Source organism: Paramisgurnus dabryanus, chromosome 11 (assembly GCF_030506205.2).
Source record: "Paramisgurnus dabryanus chromosome 11, PD_genome_1.1, whole genome shotgun sequence".
Classification (NCBI taxonomy): domain Eukaryota; kingdom Metazoa; phylum Chordata; class Actinopteri; order Cypriniformes; family Cobitidae; genus Paramisgurnus; species Paramisgurnus dabryanus.
Window position 1 is genome coordinate 39,045,561 of NC_133347.1, and position 10,346 is coordinate 39,055,906.

The following is a 10,346-nucleotide window of genomic DNA, read 5'->3' on the forward strand; positions in this document are numbered from 1 at the left end:
TCTGATCGACTCGAAAACATCATAGGAAGAATATTGCATTACCTTCTGAACAAAAAGTTCTATTGGCACTATATTAAAATTTTCATCAGAAATGGCCGAAAATTGCAAAAAACGAAAAATTACCTTTAAATTTTGTGTTTTTACACATAAATGGTTATAACTTCGTAACGCAAAGAGATTTTTTCACCATATTTGATACGCTGATGTACGACCACAGTCTGAGGCTACACAAAAAAAATTGTATGGTTGCACCACTAGTTGGCCTTATAATTGAACAAAACCTTTGAAATCAAGCCACCCTATGGTCATACAACTGTTTCTTCACTAAACTAAAGTGTATAGTCATAAAACTAGCTAGATGTAACACATTTATGACCTGAGGTTGCATGCACGAATTTTGTCATTGCGCCACCTACTGGTTTTGAGATAGTATATGGCATTTTTTGCCTAAAACTACTGCAACAACACATCTAAAACCATGGGTCATCATGTATTATTCCTTTCATGGCTTGGAGATCATTGGTGCATGCCAATTAACTCCTTAGCAACCAATTAGGATACCTTATCAATCCTTTTTATAAGAGCTATATCTCTGCATCAGAACATCGTAGAGACATGGGGGTGGTCTCTTTTGACTCATTAACACCACTGTAACATTTTGTGAGCTGAGAATTGCCACTGCAAGCACCACTCACATTTTCTTCAGTGTTCTAGTTGTCAATGCTCCTCGAGAAGAGAGGGAGAGATGACACTGAATGAAAACACAGCTTTTTTGCTGATAACTGTTATATTATTTAGTCTGAAATCAAGAGATTTTCCCAGGTTCTTTAAACTGCTCATCCGAATTCAACTTTACATCCTTCTGTGCCCTTTTTGGCTTGACCCCGGCATTGCTGCTTGCAGCTATATTTAGGGGTCAAGCCCCGAAGGGGCGTAGAACCCTATTGTTATTGTTAGTTTTCTTATTATTATTATTATTATTATTTTTCTTCCTCGTTCTTCCGCCGAAAGTCAATGGCAGCCCATAGAACCGTACATAGGAAAGTTATGAATTTTGGCACACTGATAAAGGACAGTCCAATGTGTCCCCACAGCAAATTTGGAGTCTCTATCTCTAACCCTCTAGCGCCACCAACAGTCCAAAGTTGCACTTATGTTTTTGCTTATAACTTCTGATCCGTAGGTCCTAGAAACGAAATTCTTGTTTCCTCTGATTCCTTGGCTCAAGCCGATTCGACTGGACCCTATGACGTCATTTTCCGTCATGAAAATTTTTCCGCCATTTTGAATTATTCGTAAAACCTACTTTTTCGAACTCGTCCTAGAGCTTTTGCCCGATTGCCGCGAAAATTGGTATGTAGCATCTAGAGACCCTCACGGCAAAAAGTTATCAAAAGAATTTCGATAAACCAATCCGTTGTCATATAGCGCGTCAACAAATTTTACGTAGAGCACAAAAAAACAGAATTTAGGCTGTATCTTCGTCAAACTTAGGCCTATTGACACGACACTTGGTACTTGTGATGCCAGTCAGGAACTGAGTGTGCATGCACAGTTTCGTCGCAGCGCCACCTAGTGGCCAGACAGATGTTTTTTTCACCTATAACTTTGGCTGTGATCAACGTATTTTGACGGGACTTGATTTTTAGGAGTCCTGAATAGTCGCTGAGTCCAACGATACCAAACATGCCAGATTTCGCTTTACGGTTATCCCTGCGCAGCAAAACAGCACTTAAAAAACATGCGCGAATATCTCCGCGAGCGTTATTCCGATCGACTCAAAAACACCATAGGAAGAACATTGCATTACCTTCTGAACAAAAAGTTCTATTGGCGTTTTATTAAAATTTTCTTCAGAAATGGCCGAAAATTGCAAAAAAAGAAAAATTACCTTTTACAATTTGTGTTTTTATACATAAATGGTTATAACTTCGCAACGAAAAGAAATTTTTTCACCAGATTTGATACGCTGATGTATGAGCAGAGTCTGAGGCCACACAAAAAAATTGGTATGCCTGAACCACTAGGTGGCCCTATAATTGAACAAAATCTTACATATCAAGCAAGCCCTATGGTCATACAACTGTTTCTTCACTAAATTAAAGTGTATACTCATAAAACTAGCTAGATGTAACACAGTTATGACCTCAGGTTGCATGCACAATTTTGTCATTGCGCCACCTACTGGTTTTGAGATAGAAATATGGCATTTTTTGTCTAAAACTACTGCAACAACACATCTAAAACCATTAGTCATCATGGATTATTCCTTTCATGGCTTTGACTATAATCCACTGATGGTTGTCAATTCACTCCCTAGCAACCAATGAGAATACCTTATCAACCGTTTTGCAAGAGCTATATCTCTGTGTCAGAACATCGTAGAGACACGGGGGTGGGCTCTTTTGACTCATTAACACCACTGTAACATTTTGTGAGCTGAGTATTGCCACTGCAAGCACCACTTATTTTTACTTCAGTGTTCTAGTTATCAATGCTCGTCGAAAGAGAGGGAGAGATTTCACTAAATTCCTGTTACATTTAGAATAGACTTTAAAGTATTGTTACCCGTTTATAAATCACTTCATGGCTAAGGACCCAAATACATGACAGATATGCTAACTGAATATAAACCTAAAAGATTACTCAGATCATTAGGATCCGGTCAGTTAGAAATACCAAGGGTTCACTCAAAACAAGGTGCGTCAGCATTTAGTTATTATGCCACCTCTAGCTGGAATCAACTTCCAGAAGAGATCAGATGTGCTTCAACAGTAAACACTTTTAAATCTAGATTAAAAACACATCTGTTTAACTCTGCATTTACTGAATGAGCACTGTGCTGCTTCACACTGACTGCACTTTTAACTCAAGTCACTTTTACTCCTGTTTTATTCTTTTTAATATTTTAAACTGTTTTATTAAAATCACATTTATTTTCTTTAATTGTTATTTAAAATTCTCATGTCTTTATTGTGATCTTATCGTGTATATCTTATTTTTACATTTTCTTTTTCTTTTTTTATATATTGTTTTCTCATCTCTGTGTAAAGCACTTTGAATGACCTCTGTGTATGAAATGTGCTATACAAATAAACTTGCCTTGCCTTGCCTTGCCTAAATGAGAACACAGCTTTTTTGCTGATAACTGTTATATTGTTTTGTCTGAAATCAAGAGATTTTCCTAGGTTTTTTAAACTGCTCATCCGAAGTCAACTTTACTTTCTGCTGTGCCCTTTTCGGCTTGACCCCGGTGATTGCTGCTTGCAGCTATATTGGCAATTGTTTCTGTTAATACATTTTTCTTCTTCCGCCATTGCGGTCTATGGCAGCCCATAGAACCGTACGTAGGAAAGTTGTGAAATTTGGCACACTGACAGAGGACAGTCCAAATAATATCCACTGCAATTTTGGAGTCTCTATCTCAATCCCGCTAGCGCCACCAACAGTCCAAAATTGCACTTATGTTTTTGCTTATAACATCTGATCCGTAAGGCCTAGAAACAAAATTCTTGCTTCCTCTGATTCCTTGGCTCAAGACGATTCGATTGGACCCTATGACGTAATTTTCCGTCATGAAAATTTTTCCGCCATTTTGAATTATTCGTAAAACCTACTTTTGCGAACTCGTCCTAGAGTTTTTACCCGATTGCCGCAAAAATTGGTATGTAGCATCTAGAGACCCTCACGGCAAAAAGTTATTAAAAGAATTTTGATAAATCAATCCGTTGTTGTATAGCGCGTCAACAAATTTTACGTAGAGCGCAAAAAAACTGATTTTAGGCTGTATCTTCGTCAAACTTAGGCCTATTGACACGACACTTGGTACTTGTGATGCCAGTCAGGAACTGAGTGTGCATGCACAGTTTCGTCGCTGCGCCACCTAGTGGCCAGACAGATGTTTTATACACCTATAACTTTGGCTGCGATTAACGTATTTTGACGGGACTTGATTTTTAAGAGTCCTGAGTAGATGCCGAGTCCAACGATACCAAACATGCCAGATTTCGTCTTACGGTTAGCCCTGTGCATTAAAATAGCGCTTAAAAAACACGCGCGAATAACTCCGCGAGCGTTATTCCGATCGACTCGAAAACCCCATAGGAAGAACAGTGCATTACCTTCTGAACAAAAAGTTCTATTGGCGTTATATTAAAATTTTCATCAGAAATGGCCGAAAATTGCAAAAAACGAAAAATTACCTTTAAATTTTGTGTTTTTTACACATAAATGGTTATAACTTCATAACGAAAAGAGATTTTTTCACCAGATTTGATACGCTGATGTATGAGCAGAGTCTGAGGCCAGACAAAAAAATTGGTATGCCTGAACCACTAGGTGGCCCTATAATTGAACAAAATATTTCATATCAAGCAAGCCCTATGGTCATACAACTATTTCTTTGCTGAACTAAAGTGTATAGTCATGAAACTAGCTAGATGTAACGCAGTCATGAACTGAGGTTGCATGCACGATTCTGTCATAGCGCCACCTAGTGGTTTGGAGATTGAAAATAGCAATTTTTGCCTAAAACTACTGCAACAACACATCTAAAACCTTGAGTCATCATGGATTCTTCATTTCATGGCTTGGACTATAATCACTGGTGGATGTGAATTTACTCTCTAGCAACCAATGAGAAAACCTTATGAACCATTTTTTTTTTTTTTTTTTTAAAGCTTTATTTTCTTTTAGATTGCATGTAAAGAACATATACACATAACATCATAATCTTCATTTTTTTTCCCATACAAAAAAAAAAAACACAAAAAAAAAAAACAAAACAAAAAAAAAAAAAAAAAAAAAAAAACAATAATATTAATTTTCATTTGCAGTAAGTGAAGGTAAATATTCCAGAAACGAGTTCCAGATTTTTTCAAAAGTCTTTGGAGATTTCCTAACATTAAAAAGAATTTTCTCGGGGGTGCAATATGAAAGAAGTTCATTTGTCCATTGCTGTCTAGATGGGGGTTGAATCGACTTCCAGTTCACTAATATACATTTTTTTCCGGCAGTTCCTGCTAAGAGTGAAAAGTACTTTTTATAATGAGAACAACCTATTAAATCAATATCTCCTAATATCCAAATTCTAGGATCTTTACTAATTTGGATACCTATAATCTTTGAAGTATTACCAATTATGTATTCCCAAAAATCATTCAGTACAGGACAGTTCCAAAGCATATGAAGCAAGGTGCCTTCAGATGTTTTACACCTTTGACATTTAGAAGATTTACTATTATTTAGCAAATTAAGTTTATAAGGAGTAAAATATGTTCGATGCAAAATATTGAATTGTATTTGTCTATGTTTAGTACATATTAAAAGTGTCTGCATATTTTCCATGACATTCTCCCATTCTTCCAGGTCATATTTACAATTAAGGTCTGTTTCCCATCTCTGCTTCAAACCTGCATTATCGAATGGCATAAAATTAGTTGTTATTGTGCTATATCCTGTAGAAACGATGCCTCTTGGAGAGGAGACATTTTTATTAATCATAATATTTTCCAAAGGTGATGATATAGGAATCTTAGGAAAAGTCTGGGAAGTGATCTCTTTTACCCAGTGTCTAACTTGCAAATATTTGAAAAAACTATGTTTTGATAATTTATATGTCTTGGATAGTAATTCAAAGCTCATAAAAAAATCATTGTGATACAGGTCTTTTAATATCTTTATACCATTATTTACCCATGCTTTTAAGGAATTATCAACAATGCCATGAGGTATAATAGGGTTTTCCCAAAGTGGTAAATATCTAATAGGAATGATGCTAGGACAGCATAACTTATGAGATTCTAACCATGCAGAAAAAGTATGTAATATTAATGTATTTTTAGTAAATGTAACTAAATCACTTCTAGACACCAAAAAAGGAATAATCTTTAAAGGGATAGAATTCATCTCCCACTGTTCTATTGCCATCCAGCTAGTATCAACTTTATCAGGATGTAACCAAATCCATATAGTTCGAAATTGTGAAGTTAAATAATAATGTCTAAAATTGGGCAGATTCAGCCCACCTTTCTTATATGGTGCCTGAAGTTTCATAAGTTTTAGTCTAGGAATTTTGCCTTTCCACAGAAAAATAGAAATCACTTTATTTAACTCATTAAAGTAAGATTTTGGAATCTTCAAAGGAAGGCATTGAAATTTATATAGATATTTAGGCAAAATGTTCATTTTTACAACATTGACTCTACCGATTAGTGATAAGGGTAATCCCTTCCATTTATGCATGTCATTTTTTACTCTCTCCATTAGTGTTAAATAATTTTTTTTAAACATATTATCATGAGTTAAGTCAATATAAATACCTAAATATTTAAACCCACTAGCACACAGTGTCAGTGGTTTTACTATATATTTTAACTCTTCTGATATATTAATAGGGAGAGCTTCACTCTTATCATAGTTTAATTTATAGCCAGATGTATCACTATATTCCTTAAGTATGTGTAGTAAAGGGGGAATAGAAAATTGTGGTTTAGTAAGATATACTAACAAATCATCAGCATATAGAGATAGTTTGTGTTCAATAGTCCCAATTTTAATTCCCTTTATTTCAGTATTAGATCTTATGGCAGTAGCGAGAGGTTCAACAGCCAGGGCAAATAATAATGGTGATATAGGACATCCTTGTCTACAGCCTCTAGACAAATTAAAGATGTTTGATATAATACCATTGGTACTAATCTGTGCTTTAGGAGAGTTAAATATAGTTTTTACATGACCAATAAATCTAGACCCAAAACTCATAGCTTCTAGCGTAGCAAAAAGAAAAGTAGGCTCAATTCTATCAAAAGCCTTTTCGGCATCCATAGACAAAATAAACATTGATATTTTTTGTTTTTGTGCAATATTAATAATATGTAATAATCTTCTAATGTTATCAGAGCCTTGCCTATTCTTAACAAAACCTGTCTGATCTGGATGTATTAGTTTGGGTATAACAGTTTCTAGTCTTAAGGCAAGCAACTTAGTTATAACTTTATAGTCCGCATCAAGTAGGCTTAGTGGCCTATATGACCCATATTTTTGCCTATCTTTCCCTGGCTTAGGAAATAAAATTATTGTGGCCAATTCCAATGAGTGTGGGAGTGAGCCTCTCTCAAGTGATTCTTTAATCATGTTTGTTAGTGGAGTTAATAACATATTTAAAAAAGATTTATAATATTCAATTGGAAAGCCGTCTGGTCCAGGGGCCTTGTTGTTTCCTAAAGCATTTATAGCTTTTAATACTTCATTCTCAGTTATATCAGAATTCAATACTTCGTTATCTTCATCATCAATTTTTGATAGCTGTATTTTATCTAAAAATTTCTTAGCATCAGCATTTCCTTGACTATGATCAGTTTTATATAATGTTTCATAATAATCCTTAAATAAGATATTAATTTCTATAGGCTCTTTTATAGATCTGCCATCATCTAATAATATTGAATGAATATAACGCTCTGATTCTTCTTTTTTTATTTGCCAAGCTAATAATCTACTAGTCTTATCTCCAAATTCATAATAATGATATTTAGTTCTTGCCATAATAGATTCCACCTTCTGGGTGCACAAATTATTATACAGGACCCGTTTTTGCTTAAGTTGTGCTAAACATCTATCATTGTTGGTCAAAGAATGCTCTATTTCCAAAGATCGTATTTCTTTTTCTAAATCTATTATGACGGCTCTCTTTTCTTTTTGTTTGTAAGCCCCATATGAAAGAATATGTCCTCTCATAAAAGCTTTAAGTGCCTCCCATATAGTTGAATGTGAGGCTGAGTTTGCATTGGATTCAAGAAATATCTGAATATGGCCAGTCATAAATTGGATAAAGTCTGGATCTTTCAGCATATAGGTTTTAAATCTCCATTTTTTAGAGTAAGATATAGTCGATGTTGGTGCCCATATTAACTTAACAGGGTTATGATCAGAGATTGATGCAGGAAGGTATATACAGTCTTTTACTTGATAAGCTAATGATTGCGATACTAGGAAAAAATCTATTCTTGAGTAGACATTATGAACATTTGAGTAACATGAATATTCGGTTTGGTCTGGATGTAGATTGCGCCATACATCATACAGCCCCAAATCAATCATCCCTTGGCTCAGAATGGTTGCTGCTTTTAATTTAATAGTTTTTTTTTTTGATGATCTATCCTTAAAAGGGTCTAACACTAGGTTAAAGTCACCACCTACAATACAACTGCCCTTAACAGTAGCTAATCGTAATATAAGTTTGCTAAAAAAGATAGGATCATCATGGTTTGGGCCATAGACATTTACCAAAGTAATATGTTCCCCATTAAATTCACATTCAGCAATTACATATCTACCAGCAGTATCAGAGTATATACTATTCAAGTTAAATTGTATTTTTTTATGAATTAATATTGCTACCCCTCGACTGTTGGAAGAAAATGATGAATAATAGACCTGACCAATCCATTCTCTCTTGAGTTTTCTATGTTCCTGATCCGTTAGATGGGTCTCCTGAATGAAAGCTATATCCGTATTAAATCTTTTCAGATATGACAATACTTTCTTTCGTTTTAGCGGATTGTTTAATCCCCTAACGTTCCATGATACACAAATGAACTTATCCATTTATCATTGTCTTAAAAATACCAGAACAATCTCCAATACACAAATAATAATATTTTTACATAACACCATTGCATAACATGCATCTCGTTGCGAGAAAAAAAGAAAAAAAGAGAAACAAAAAACACCCAAACTTTTAACTTTCAAAATTGAGAAAAATGAAAAAAGAAAAGAAAAAAAAAAGGCAAATTAAGCCTTAGTGACATCTTCGCTACTAAACTGTAGCTGACGCTGACTTAGCCATATTTAAATAACTAATATCCCACATTTCATGGTACAACTCCATATTCAGAACTGAGTAAGTAAAGACAAAATTAAATTGTAATTGCCAAAAAATTCATAGTTTCTATTAATACAATAATTAAGTGCAATCATTGAACTAAAGGTGAAGTTAATAATTCAGGTTTTTAACTATATTGCAAACTAATAGTACACTTCATAATATAAGCAGACAATTGCTAAATTCACTTGTGATCTGGCTACAATAAAAAATAATATTTGTTATTACTTTTGGTCAAGGATATATAAAGAAAAAAAAAAATTTAAAAAAGTAATAACTTTAACTCACAGAATGTCCTTTGTATGAAAACCACTAGAGTCCTAGCATCTCATATCAGAACTCATTCCGTAGTAGTAGCCTCCGCATCTTTGCTATAAGAGTCAATAAAGTTCTTAACCTCAAGTGGAGTTGAAAAAAACTTTGTTTTGCCCATGTAAATGATCCGAAGCTTAGAAGGGTATACAAAAGAGTATTCAATTTCCCGATCTCTCAACATTCGTTTCACCTCGGTATAGGCATTGCGAGCGTTCTGAAGCTCCGCGCTGAAATCAGGAAAAAAGTGAATGCGGCGTTTGTCGAGGAAAACCTCTTTTCTTTCTCGTGCAAGTTGGAGGATTTTCTGCTTATCTCTGAAATTCAGGAGTTTCACCAAGATTATCCTTGGGGCCGTTTTATCCGACGCAATTTTTCCCATTCTGTGAGCCCTCTCAATTATCAGAGGAGATGTAAAGTTCTCAACGCCGAGGATCTCCGGGATGACACATTCCAGAAATGAGACCAAATTGCTAGCTTTTTCTCTGCATCAGAACATCGTAGATACATGGGGATGGTCTCTTTTGACTGATTCAACGTGTTGTAACATGTTGTGACCCATGTTATGCCACTGCAAACATCACTCACATGTCCTTCTGTGCTCTAATGTTCCATGATTGTCAATAACATAGATTATTTTTGTTGATTACTTTTGCGTTTTTTTTTTCATCTGAAATCATGAGGTTTACATAGGTTCTTTAGTATTCTCATCCAAACTCAACTTTACACCCTTCTGTGCCCTTTTCGGCTTGACCCCGGTATTGCTGCTTGCAGCTATATTTAGGGGTCAAGCCCCGAAGGGGCGAAGACCCCTATTGTATTTGTTAGTGTTCTTATTATTATTATAATAATTATTCTGCTTCTTCTTCCGCCATTGCGGTCTATGGCAGCCCATAGAACCGTACGTAGGAAAGTTATCAAATTTGGCACACTGATAAAGGACAGTCCAAATATTATCCACAGCAAATTTGGAGTCTCTATCTCAAACCCGCTAGCGCCACCAACAGTCCAAAGTTGCACTTATGTTTTTGCTTATAACTTTTGATCCGTAAGTCCTAGAAACGAAATTCTTGTTTCCTCTGATTCCTTGGCTCAAGCCGATTCGATTGGACCCTATGACGTCATTTTCCGTCATGAAAATTTTTCCGCC